The sequence below is a fragment of the Diadema antillarum genome, unplaced genomic scaffold (assembly GCF_040938485.1).
Source record: "Diadema antillarum isolate AM-2024a unplaced genomic scaffold, OU_Dant_1.0 scf00000120, whole genome shotgun sequence".
Classification (NCBI taxonomy): domain Eukaryota; kingdom Metazoa; phylum Echinodermata; class Echinoidea; order Diadematoida; family Diadematidae; genus Diadema; species Diadema antillarum.
The window spans coordinates 1,375,740-1,390,898 of NW_027271009.1; positions in this window are offsets into that span (position 1 = coordinate 1,375,740).

Sequence of the window (15,159 nt, forward strand, 5' to 3'; positions counted from 1 at the left end):
AATCCAAATCTGAGATGTCACTTTCAGACACTTTTTTGTGTGTGTTTTTCCTTGATATTTATTGAATTCATTCAAATCGTTCATGAATCAATCCATTCTGGGTGAAACATGAACAAAAAATAGTACAAATGCAATTCAACACACAAACAAATCCATTTTTCAATTTATACTGCAAATACTCTTCAACATAAATAACTCGATTATGAATCAATTCCACTCACACACACACACAAACACACACACACACACACACACACACACACATACACACACACACACACACTACACAAAATAGAACCCGAAATCTCCATTCTTTATAGACCACCCATTAATTCTTCTGTAAAGATCTTGACGGATAGATGCAGTAAGCCTATATTAGCATCTGGTAAAGTTTTGAACAAGCACTTGAAGTAATTATGTTGATTTGGCATCTCATACATATCATACCATCGATTAAGAATAAGATTGAATTTAAGATCTCAACAAATCTTAAGGGTGCACAGGACCAATGGTGTCATGTATAAAGCACTGAAATCACGATTTTTACTAAGGACCCCAAAAGACCCAAACTTTGACGCGATAAACCGGTACTTTGGTCATGAAAAACTGTTTAAATGTTTATCTTCCAAACCCTATTTCGTTTCCCTATTACAACGATAAATTTTAAGTACCATCAACAACTACAGTGAAATACCCGTTTAATTGCTCTCTCTCTCTTTCTCTCTCTCTCTCTCTCTCTCATTACACACACACACACACACACACACACATATATATATATATATATATATATATATATATATATATGTGTGTGTGTGTGTGTGTGTGTGTGTGTGTGTGTGTGTGTGTGTAATTTTGTATGCTTGCTATATAAGAGTCCCGCTCGTTCGTACATGGGCTAATAAGGAACTGAAAGAAGAAAATATATATATACATATTTTACATACATTGAATGCAATATAAACACAATAAATTCAGAAAGAAATATACACATACTACTTACTGCATAATGTTGAAAATAGGAAAATATGCACTATGGAGGGTAAAACATAGGCCTAGCTTGCTTACACATTCACCTCAAAACCATATAATAAAGTAAGAAAATGTAATCATGTACTGGCAGAGAAAGCATAAAGTGACTAAAACACATCAAGAACTAAAACCCTATAAGCCCTTCACACTGAAATCATGTCTGTTATTTACTGAAAAATACAATATAGTTATCTTATTGTATGTTTTAGTACATGTATACATTGCTCAATACAATTGCTTATGTTTATCTATTTGTGTCATGTCATATTATCATTTTAGATACAGTAACTGCACTTTTCATTGGATGTTTTTGTGCTTTTGAAATTTGTATCCAATTTTATTTGATTGAATGCTGAAATAAATCAAACAAACAAACAACAACAAACATACAAACAATCAGGTAGGCTGCTATAACTATTTGCGTATCATATCACATGATGTTATATAACTGGGTAATTCCACGGTAACTGACATTACATGGCAGTAATTTCATGAAATTGTTTACGTTTTTGGAATAAAAATACCTGGGGTCTGTAATTAGCATAGATGAATGAATCCATGAGAGTGAAGAAGTAGATAGATGGAAGGCTTTTCTCTCAAACTGCGCTTTTTATCACGCAGCAAGTGAAAACGTGTCCGGTACCTGACATAACGGGAAAAAAAAGGAAAGGATTTATTAGGTTTTTAAGAGTCAAAATGAAATATCACATGTACCTGACCATTGAAGTTTATTTGTTTCGTTTAACAATTTACGTAAGATCTTAGAAACACTTGTGCAAAATAAGAAGCAATTTTAGTATTTCCTTTCAGAGCCTTGATAACTTTATAGTGGAGCGGCATAGCCGAACAATTGTGCATTTTGTGATAAAAGCACCAAATTTCGTACACAGGTTGACAATCATGTTCAGATTAAATTTAGATATTGGGCCATCGTAAATAGCGCCCTCAACGTCCATGGCAGCCATTTTTCAAAATGGCTGCCATAAATGCCATTTTTTCGCAAAATTTGCTAATTTTAGGCGAGAAAAGTCAATAAGATTTTGGTTACAAATGAGAAATTACATTCAAAATAAATCTAGATATCGGGCCACCGGAAATAGCGCCCTCAACGGCCATGGAAGCCATTTTTCAAAATGGCCGCCATAAATGCTATATTTTCGAAAAGATTTACTGAAATCAGAAGGGAAAGCCAACGAGATTTTGCAAACAGGTGGGAAATTATATTCAAAAGTAAACTTATTGGGCCATTGCAAATTGCCCCCTCAATGGCCATTCCAACCATTTTTCAAAATGGCCACCATGAATGTCTTTTTTTTTGTGTGTGTGTTGCAGACGTCAATCAAAATTTCCACAAAGGTGAAAAATTACATTCAAACTGTATTTGATAATACGCCATCCAAAAGTGCACCCTCAACAGCAATAGCAGCCAAGTTTCAAAACAGCTGCCATGGATGCCCCCTTTTTTTTTGCAAAAATTTGCTGATGTCAGACAGAAAAGTCAATAAGACTTTGCAAACAAGTTGAAAATTATGCTCAAAAATAGAATTAAGTATAAGGTCTTCTTAGAAGGCGCCCTCAAGGGACATGCTAACCGAAAGATGGAAAGATTTGCTAATTTCAGAGAGAAAATCAATGAAATTTGTACATATGTTAAAAATCATATTTAAAAGAAAATAATATATGAGGTCATTGCAAATGGCATCATCAACGACCATTTTCCAAATGGCCACTATAGATGCTATTTTTTTCTTGAAAATATGATAATGCCAGAGGAAAACAATACAATTTCTTGTGCAAATTGACAAAAGACATTCAAATAAATTTAAGTTTGAATTTGAATTTGAATTTGCAATGAAGATATTGAGCCACCATTTAAACATCGTCCCCAACGGCTATGGCAGCTCTTTGTCAAAATGGCTTCCACACACTCCCTTTTTTTATTTGCTTATTCTAGAAGGAGAAAGCAATAGAATACTGCTAAACAGCCATTAATCTGATGCAATCTGGTGTTCAAAGAAATTTAAATTTAAAAAATGATTTCATTGATGGGTTAATTCTAAATTCATGTTTTCAGTTTAGTTCTAATTACAGTATTTCGCTTGTGACGGCTAACAGTATGGATATCAAAGGTATATGTGTTTTTATGGAAGCACAGCAAGTAAATTAACGTTTTCGTAAAATGAAAGGCCATTTTTTCGTGTCTGTCTTAAGAATATTTAGGAAGTTACATTTTAGAATAGATACACGTCATATAGTCCCATATATTCAATGATATGGTGTTACTGTCAAGTTAATACATTGCGCCATTATCCCTGGATATTCATATTACTCTTTTTCGGAAATTTTTCGTGTTTGCCACCTAAAATATGCATTCATTATTGGTGAGATATAATCGCTAAGCATTTTCCTTGTTTATTTTAGTTGTTCCTTAAATGATTTCTTTAACACCATATTTCAGATTACATAATGTTTCTGTGAGTATTCTACTGTCTTCTCCTGATGAAGTTATGCAAATTTTCAAGACAAAAAAAGAAGAGTGTATTGTAACCATTTTGACAAATAGCTGAAATAGCCATTGAGAACACAGCTAATGATGGCTCAATGTCTAAACTTCTTTGTATGTAATGGTCAACTTGCGCAAAAAATGTTTATTGTCTTCTTCCGGCATTAGGACATCGTCATAAAAGAAAAATGGCTGCAATTACCGTTATTACCCAATTGCCGAACATCTGAATATATTTTGAATTCTATTTCCTACTTGTTTGTAAAATCTTGTTGATTTTCCCTTCTAAAATGTTATTTTTTTGTAAAAAATTGCATTTATGGCGACCATTTTGCAAAAAAAAATGGCTGCCATGACCGTTAGGGGGCGCAATTTGCGATATTCCAATATCTAAATTTATTTTAAATGTTATATCCCACTCGTTTGCAAAATCTTATTGGTTTTTCCCTTCTAAAATTTGTAAATTTTAACGAAAAATGGCATTTATGTCGGCCATTTTGAAAAAAATGGCTGCCATGACCGTTAGGGGGCGCAATTTGCGATGGTCCAATATCTAAATATATTTTAAATGTTATATCCCACTCGTTTGCCTAATCTTATTGGTTTTTCCCTTCTAAAATTTGTAAATTTTAACGAAAAATGGCATTTATGTCGGCCATTTTGAAAAAAAATGGTTGCCATGGCCGTTGAGGGCGCAATTTGCTATGGCCCAATATCTACATTTATTTTGAATGTTATTTCCCACTCGTTTGCAAAGTCTTATTGATTTTCCCTTCTGAAATTTGTAAATTTTTACGGGAAAATTGCATTTATGGCGACCATTGTGAAAAAAATGGCTGCTATGGCCGTTGAGGGCGCTATTTACGATGGCCCAATATCTGATTTATTTTGAATGTTATTTCCCACTCGTTTGCAAAATCTTACTGATTTTCCCTTCTGAAATTTTTGATTTTTTGGGAAAAATGGCATTCATGGTGGCCATTTTGAAAAATGGCTGCCATGGCCGTTGAGGGCGCAATTTGCGGTGGCCCAATATCTAAATTTATTTTGAATGTTATTTCCTACTCGTTTGCAAAATCTTAGTGATTTTCCCTTCTGAAATTTGTAAATTTTTACGAAAAATGGCATTTATGGCGGCCATTTTGAAAAATGGCTGCCATGGCCGCTGAGGGCGCTATTTACGATGGCCCAATATCTGAATTTATTTCAAATGTCATTGTCAACAAGTGTGCGAAATTTGGTGCTTTTATCATAAAATGCACAATTCCTCTAATTTTTCAAGCTATGCCGCTCCACTATTACTGAAGACGTGACGGTAACCAATGTTGCGTTAACCCCTAACTGACGTAGTACGCGTACGCTTACGCACAGGATTTACACATGGTATTGCAAAATCATGACTGAGAATAGGTTTGTAATATTTTATAATTCTGACTTCGCAGAATGATTAGTATGATATTGAATTATGTCTTGTTTCATCAATTACAGATACACAACTGAAATAAAACATGAGTCCACTTTCTTTTTATTCTATGAAAACTTGATAGTAAACATATCAATAACTGACTATACGTAACTGACGCTGCACAGTATTTTATACTTTTGCCATGGAGTTTATAGAATTTGCTTTACCGCTTATTAAACTGCTGCAGTATATCATGCACTGACAGCTACACAAGACATCATTGCTTCGATTGATACATCTATCTTTACTATGCAACGTGTGTGTGTGTGTGTGGGGGGGGGGGGGGTTCTTGGGGCAATGATTCCCCCCCCCCCCATTGGACAGAATATGATAGAATAAGAGGATGTTTCTGTTCGTGTTAATGGGTTAAGAGATTAATGACATGACTACACGGAAATTTTATTAATGTAATTATGTTGGTTTTTTATTTTTGTTACATTTTTCTGCTTCTATTACAAGTTAAAACAAAATACATTGTACAGATGACATCGTAAATAATTGAATACAACACATTTGAATCACAAAGGAACATAACAAAAGTTCAATCTCATGTGATATACTACAGCATAAAACATTAATTTATGGTAGTATAAATCACACAAAGGCAATGTAGGCCTACATGTCATGTTTTATTAAAGGGGTGGTATAGTGTTGGTTGAGGTGAGGATTAAAAAGGCAATGTAGGCCTATATGTTATGTTTTATTAAAGGGGTGGTATAGTGTTGGTTGAGGTGAGGATTCAGCCTTTAATTTTTTCGCAAGATAATTAGAAACCACTTGATGATGTGCAGTGGCGAGTCCAGGAATTCCGTAAGGGGGTGGGGCGCAAAAACAAAAAAAAAACAAAACAAAACAAAAAAACAAACAAACAAACAAAAAACATGTCTGGTGCCACTTCCGGGTTTGATCAGCTGACAAGCAAAATAGACAAAAAAAAAAAAGATGCTTCAGCGCAATTTTCTGTTGCAAAAATTAAAGGGGGCGCAGGTGCTCCCCTTTAATTTTTTTAAAATTCTTCCTGATGCGCCCCCACCCCCATCCGATACTGAAATGTTAAAGGTACTATTTGTTATTGGGAGCAGTAATTCGAAAAATGTCCAAGTTATCATATTTGATGCATAATGTGTAGGTCAGTTGCGTAAAAAAACGTCCTAACATATAAAAATTTGGCAAGGAAGCCTAAAATATAGGGATGATTATATCACTATTTTTCTCGATAAACCATAATTGTAGACGGTTTAGTCTACTACTTTATTACATAACTATAATTTACATTTATTGTACTGATTAAAATGTTAAACGATGGTTGTTTCTATCCATAACTCATATTTTATAACTATTTTTAAGCACTAAAGCTGGGTTTTTGTGTTATCTGCAAATGGTAAATAATGTCTTTGAAGAGCGCATGCGATTCTAAGGAGAATTCAAAGTTCATAATGATGAAAATCGGTTTTGAAATGTCTGAGATATCCAAAAAACAAAGTAAAACAACAATCCTAATAAAAGTTGGGTCCGCAACCTTTCACTAGAATTGATTTGTTGGGGATATCTCAGCCATTTCAAGACCAATTTTCATCAAATAAACTTTGAATTCCTCTTAGAATTTCGATATTATTCTATGCTTGTTCATATTATATAAGAGGATTCTTGTTATTAAAAAAAAAATCATCATCAAAAACGTTGGAAACCTATAGCCTCATCTCAATCAAAGCTGTACCATTCCTTATAGGCATCATTATAATCATGTATAACTTTGTTTTTGTTTGAAACATGCAGAAATAAAACAATAAGCGAAACTATAAGGCAACGACATCATCGCTTCAATCGAATTCTTATACAACTTGTACGTGATTATGACCAAGATCTCAATTTCATGAAATTAATGAAGCTTAAAAAGATTAATGTATCATAATTTTTCATATTTCAATGGAGCTTCCACCGTTCTGCGAGGTCAGTTTTGTTTTAATCATTAGAGAGAACTTAAACTCGGAGCGGAATTTCATCCTAGCACGCAATATGCTAATAATCGTATAATAATCACCATCTCAAGGCGATGTTTCTGTGGCAATGGGCGGGGCTTATAAAAACAATGTGATTTTTTTTTTAAACTTCAGCTATTTTATTCTGGGGGGGGGGGGGTGCTCGAGACGATGACTTCCGTTAAGTTATAATGGTTGTTGCCATTATTCTATGATACCAATACACTGAACTTACAATATTTGGTTTTGGGTGCCTGGAAACCACAACAGTTAGGCCTACTACTGGCATGTGCAATTTGGGGATTTGAAACAGCACGTTCTGAACTACTGTGTGTTATACTGTACGTCGAGACCTAATTCGAGCTGGGATTAAGGAGGGAGGTGGGTACACCTCCGTGGACTAAGTATTTCTTGTTGTCATAAATCCACAGGTGTTGCCCGTCATGACGACCAAATAATTATATAGCGCATCGATTTTGGAATGACGGTGCAAAGTGATAATGACGTCGTCGGGTCCCAGGAGGGTCAGTGCACTTTTTTTATTTATTTGCTTTTTTGTTTTTTTGGTAAGGTCGTTCCCATCCACATTGTTTAAAGTAACTGAACTATCAGAGTTAAATCTTACCAATTCGATTGGATAGCCTGGGAGACCTAAATGATTCGATCTGCAGGTGTCTGAACATTAGATGGTTCCGAGAACACCGGAAAGGGAGATTTGGGGGGGGGGGGGGGGGGAGGGGCAGCGTATCGCTGTGTCTTTGTACGAATTCAAAAGATGGCAGTAAATAGAAAAGCAACACAATAAGTAAAACTACAGTAATTAGAGTCTACGACGTTTTCATCAGTGTTAAGTGAGATATTGAACAGAAATTTGATGTGTCAAACGTCGGTCGACCACAAACCATTCTGTCTTGGAAAACTCCAATTGAAATAAAAAAAAAAGATAAATGCTTTTCATGATCGCAAAAATATTTCATGTTATATCATAGCTGAAGGAGCACTAGCTGTTAAAGAGAAAACGAAATAGTCAGCGCATTTTTGAATTGCCAGAATAAAGTCGATCAGGCAGTGTTCTTATGGTGGTCAAAAAACAGTTAATACATTCGACCGGATTAAATAACAGCAAGAGAAGCAATATCTATGTAGCATAACGTGTACTGCGTATACACACGACCACGTATAGAGACGTTTTTCATTCTTCTCACTCCATGCTTGCAGTATACTATACACGCCGCGCACAATCCCTATTTATTTTGTTTGTTTTGATTATTTTACTATCTGTTTGTGTCTGTTAACATGCATGATCACAACATTTAATTCAGGATTGCAATACCCTAGTGATGGCTGAGAAGGGATATGAAATGAGCACCAATCATTTGATAATAACAGGCAAAAAGTACATATCACACCGATATTAGACCTATCGATTGTAGGCTTGGGACCACTTCACCTAACTTTCGTCGAGTCAATCAAGCGAGTTCAATTTGTATATCCTGGCCCGCACACAGTAGTTATACTGGTTCGAACTGGTTTGCTGTCTGGGATCTTGCTCGGCCAAGATTGAACGCACTTTCCAATAACAAACCTTGTTTGACAGTGACTGGAAATGATTGTTTTGCTAAAAGTCGTCACATCCAATGATATTGAAATTCTGTGCGGAACATGCACGGTTGGCCTTTTAAACACAATTGGGATCGATCTTACTTACATTCATTTCTGACATTTCATACGGCGTCAGACCTTCAGTAGCGGAAACAAAACTATATTTTCACACGTTAAAATTACCGCATCTTCACATTTTGTTGGTATTGAAATCTTTACACAGTAGCAGTGAGTCAATTTTCTTTGCTTTTAAATGACAATTTGTGGCGACTCAGCGATATTATATACACGTAATCTACCATCATTTCAATGTTATCCGTCACGCACGTTATTGATATCATTAGTTAAAGATTGTATGTTATATTATTTTTTACAACTTTGACACCAGTTTACATACAGGTATGACTGTAGAAGTCGTAGTTGTTGAATTGTAATAGCTTTTGAAATAATTGCGAAAATATTGTATAGTGTTTTGTAAAAATTTGTTCAATGATGGTTAATGAAATAATTTATTTCCTACAATAAAAAAGAAACAACAAAACAAAATCTGCTACAGATTGAATTAGGTCCAGTGATATTTGAATTTGTGCCTTCCTCGAGCATTTCTTTTCTTCTGAATCTCGATGCGCAAGCCATCATGCAGTAGTATAATCCATGCAGCAAGTCAGTCAAGGTTGGTTGTAGCTTAGGACTACCTAATCAGAAAATAATGTTAAAAAAAGACAACAAAACAAATCAAAGAAACAAACAAACATAAAAACACGATAGTTTATCGATAGCAGAACTACATCGATACGAAGTTCTTCTTTCTACGTATGTTTACAGTCGAAAGCTCCAAAGCAAAAGCCTGAAATCAGAAGACAGGATTGCAGAAAGACAGACACAAAGTGACTGGCGCCATCTTGTGGTGTTGACGAGCAGCACTACTGCGCCCGATTGGTAGTCGGGTCATTGAACCAGTACTAGTATGACATTTGGGCCATCTAATCATGCAGGCTACCAAGCCTAATCGGAATGATTGCGCCATTATATGTATCATAAACTCATAAGAGTGATAAGACAAAGTTGCACACCTAAATGCTTTGCGCTTCACAATTTTCCTCGCGATAATCTCCCTTCCTACAAATTCCTTTTCACCCCTTGATGAATGTTACACTCTAGTCTCAAAAGGATTATATGTAGGCCCTATGCAATGAGAAAGTATGCTGACATGTGTTGATTCAAGATACCATCAACATCACTAATGCGGTTAGATAAAATAATAGCTATACGTGCCATATATCTTATTATTTTCTGTTACTTTTCTTCAAATTACGTCCGCGACTTTTTAAACCAATAGGTCTATCCCGTCAGTGACATGTGTCAGTCATTGCTAAAAATATGATAAACAAACAACATTGGAAAGCAGTAACTTGCACCTTCCCTACCTTGCATGTTTCCATGCTACTACTGATTATTATGATCAACAAAAGATATTACAGGGAAACATCCAAGTTATATTCAGTCTACGGTCTAGGGGAAGGCGCATTCCAGTGTCTTTTGTTAATCGCATGCTTTTTAGTGATTGACAGATGATCTTGACAGAATTTTTGGTTCGGAAGGATTTTGCTTGCGTATCCAGATAATCTGAAGAAAGTCATGTATTGGGAAAAGTTATTACAAATTATAAGTCCCCAATCTAGATATAAATATTCTTTTGGCCACATAGATGGTGATCAGAGTATGATGAATCAATACAAGCTTAGTCGACATGCATTTCCATTGTATACTAGCTAGTCGAACCTTTGAGAGTGCATGATGTCCGGTTTTTGTATGCACTGTAGTCGGAAGAGGACGTCTACAAGTGCGGTGAAACAATACCAAGAGGAAACACCTCAACAAAGGGAACAACTTAAAGGAAACAAACATTGTCATGCAAAGACAATTAGAATGTCCTTTGTACTTAGAATTGCCAATCTCTTTTTTCCTTTTCAACTATGGACTTTTGAGTCATTGCTTTCAAATATGTACGTTCCAGGACATAAACCGGGTTTTTATCATGTTGGAGCATATTGGGAAAAACATGCCAAAATTTTAGGGCTGTATGGATACTTATAATAATTCATGATAACAACCGTCATGTCCATGGCATATACCCTGCACGACGCTGTGTATACAAGTACTCACACTTCGTCTTGTAATTAATTAATGTTACGTAGGTGTCTAAACACATGGAATAGATATCTAATACTAAATCTAACCCATATACTGTACTACCATAGTACTGCCATACTGCTGCTGCTACTACTATGATGAAGACTAGACCACTTTTGCTACCACCAATACTGCATCGATGTCGACTAAACTCATACAGCTACATGTACTATTCCACTGTTAATAAGAGGAACTTATTCATAGCCACTATATGTCTTACATTATTTTGGATAAAAAGTTTATATCATCTGTAGTGATCGGTTGAAAGAGCTTCATGCGATTATAATTATGTATATTCGACTATTGCAGAATGTTAGCATGTTTGACATTCCATACCATTTGTGGAAATATAGGCCTATATGTCACAAAGCAATTGCAACATCACATGCAGCGCTCTGCTCCCTACAGCCACTGTAGGATCCCTCCACAACATTGCATCCAGTAATACATGACTTCTCGCTTCACTGTTCCCTTCTTTTGTTCAAGTCTTTGATCCAATATAGACCGTTTCAATTTCGATGGCCTATTCACCTACCGCCGCTGGCGGCGCTATAACAGCCGCCATAACTGGGGGCCAACGGGGGCTTCCAGCGACCTAGCTACCCAGCGAGTTGCACTTGCAGCTAGCAGCCTAGCATACCCATCGCGCATAGTTAGCCGGGCGCGGCCGCATGCACCGCCGGCGGCCGCTGCATCGGGGACAGCCGCGCTAAAATTGTGATTGTTTACTCACTGTGGAAAAAGTCATTCAGCGTCATTTATTGCCTTTCTTTTGGACAAATTGAGTAATTCAAACATATCGATCTAGAATGAAAGCTTCAAAGGAGGTCCAGAAAAAAAAAAACAAACATACATGTATTGTGCAGTTGTTGGGTGCACAAATAAAGCCGGAAAGGGAAGCTGCACGTCAGTGTGTGAAATTCAGACACTACTGACGCATGATGAATATATACACTTAAGTGAAATAAAGCGGAATAAAAAATGCACAGATTTTCGGAACAAACTTTGGCCTATCCCTACTAGAATCTCTATTTAAATAGGCTATCACTGCATACTCGTAAAATAAAGTTGTTCATTTTAGAAGACAAGTTCTGGGGCCCGTTGCATAAAACTTACCATTGAATTTCAATGGTAACTACCGTCAAAATTAGGCGTCACAGCCAATCAGCATCAAGGATTATAAAATTTACCGCTAATTTGAAGACTTACCACTAGATAGGAGCGGTAAGTCCAGGGGTAAGGGTTTTATGCAACAGGGCACAGATCAAAGATTTTGAGAATGCACTAATTTTTTTTTTTTTTTTTTTTTTTTTTAATGCTTGGTGCAATACTTACCAAACACTTCCTGGCTATACTAGTTTCTATTATGACAAACATTTTAAAGCCTACACTACAGCTAAATGAATGTTTCAAATTGTGTAAAAAATATTCTTATAATTTTTTTACTTCCTTCACTAAGCGTTCAGCGTCAAATTGACCATATTCAATTCTGGCCTGGAACTCTGAATTTGAATTAATGAAGAGATACATATAAATATTAATCTGCCATGAATGGTGGCAAACATCCGTTCCTTATCATAATTCATATCAAGAAAGTTTGATTTGAAAATTACTTTTGCATAAATTGTAGATTATAATTTTAGGCGTTAGCGCGATGTTAAAAAGTAATGATTAGACCTTAAACAGAAGAAGTTTTGGTTGTTGGCATCAGGCGAAGTAAATTAATTTCTTTAGTTTATACGGCTTAGAAACGCCTAGATTTGCCTTCAGTTTGGTTTAAAGTTAGTTAGACTTGCCGGAAGCTAGTGACAACCGAAAATAATATAGGATGTATCTAGGAATGTAGGATTCTAGAAGTCAATAAGTCTAGACGGATTAGATCTAGTCTGGACTGTTGCCTAGAATTCTAGACAAGATCTAAAAAACGTTAGACAGACTCTACCCCTCTGGTCCGAGAAAAGGCAAACCTTAAAACTAGTTAACGATAGCGCCATATCTAGCTCAAGATTCTGATCCATTATTTGTATAATATCAGTTAACCTCTCAACAGTCTAAATCAGGCTTACTATCTAGACGTCTACCTGCGCCTTGCCAGTTCTCCAAAGGCCCTTAATGCTCTTATAATCCTCTCTGTACACGCGAGTACCCAAGTCATCGCAAGGGAAATGGAGTCTACAAACACTCACGGATCGAGCCGATATTTACCTTGAAATTCAAGTTTTGGCTACATCCATATATGACATCTACCCATTCGTTCATAGTCGGTATAGGTTGTTTAATTCTATATTTAAAATATAGACTCTAGTTGTCTCAAAGCCAGATGCGTCGATCGCTACCAGCGCCAGAGATAGCTAGCTGGCCGGCTGGCGCCGGGTGGTAAAAGCACTGGCTGCCGTTGGCACCCTTGCCAAGCACGCACGGCGCTTGCCGACCCGGCCTGGTTGGCCCCCAGTTATGGCGTCGCCTTAAGAGGGCGCACTTCCATGAACAGTCACTTGAATCGGTCTATACAAAACAAACATACTCTGCTAATTTCGAGTCGAGTTTGTTGTTGAAACTATGGGCATTGTTACCTCTTAATAGTACTACATGTATTCACTTAAAGGCTGGCTGCACCCCTTTAATACACAGTATTATTTGGGTGTCATGTCTGCCTACAGTTATAACCAGAAACTCTCAAGGCAAATTATCGTTAGTCTACAATTGATACCGCCTCTTCTACAATGTCTACTTCCACTACAACCATATACAACACCACCACCACCACCAACAAAAACAATAACTACTACTACTTCTACTACTATTACTACTACTACTACTACTACTACTACTACTACTACTACTACTACTACTACTACATTGCATACTACAACTATACTACTGCTATCACTACTTATACAACTTCCATCTTAAATCAGATAAGACGAGATATAGGACTACTACAATACCCATTTTTGGAACAAATCATAAGTTTTAATGGAATATAGACACATCTAATATACATTTTACTGAGACAAAGCCACAGGTCATAGAGGAACTGTGTAAAAACAAACACAAAAACAAAGGAGTAAAGAAATAGCAGCACAACAGACGAGTACAAATTGAAATATTTCACAATATTTATCACAACTTCTCATATATAGCAGTCATACATTTTGGCTATTCTCGCTTTCCAGCAAGAGTAATGGCAGATATACCCATTACGTATTCCAATGGTTTGACCTTCAGTCTTTTTTGATTCACTGTTAAGATATAACACACTATAAATGCATAATGGCTAGTAAGATTCCCCTGCCATATTGCCATATTCTCCCAACAGGTTTACAGTATATCAGCCTTCTTGACAATGTGTGAGTCCACAGGTTCACATGATTGGTAACTTTCTTCAAATAATCACTGTATCTTATGTACACAAATTCAAATAACAAGACTGTGTACTTTGAGCTATTTATGAAATATGGGGAAAAATTGCTGAAATGATATAATTTTTACTTGGCCAAAAAAAGAATCATCGTGCAGTAATGTCGGTATATTCCAAGTCTAAGTGCATGCATTGAGTCATTTTCAAGGTATGGAGAAAATACATGTAGTGTGATTCAAGCATTAGGTGGTGTAATTTTAGCATCTTAACCTGGCCTTTGACTCCAAAGACCAAAGACTTTCCAAGAAAATAATTGCCAGATAATAATGTTCTAAGTTTCATCTAAATATACCTTTGCCATTTCCAAGATGGGGAGAAAAACATGAAGTTTTAGTATCTTCATTTGAACTTCGACCTTTGACCCCATAGCCTAAACCTTTTCTCAGTCTGGCAAAACATGTATAGACCTGCAGGTCCCTACGTTCATGAAATGGAGAAACATACACAGAGATAAAAGATGGAAACACACATACAGGGTAATGTACAGGTACATAGATAGATAGATAGATAAATAGATAGATAGATAGATAGATAGATAGATAGATAGATAGATTGATAGATAGATAGACAGATGGACAGACAGCAACAGATAAATAGATGGATAGATAGATAGATAGATAGATAGATAGATAGATAGATAGATAGAATATAGACAGATAGATAGATGGGATAGATAGGTAGATATATTGATTGATTGATAGATAGACATATGGACAGACAGCAACAGATAGATAGATAGATAGAGAGATGGACAGACAGATAGATTGATAGATAGATAGATAAAATAGATAGATAAACAGGTAAGGCACATCTGGAATAGGAAACATAAAATACCTTTAGTCTCAAGGAGACAAATGCATAGTAGTGACAAGTTTAGAAAAGTATGTCAAACTATGAAATTAACCAACAAATGACAAGTTTGAATGCAAACACCAACAACAACAAAATATAAACACAATTTTCA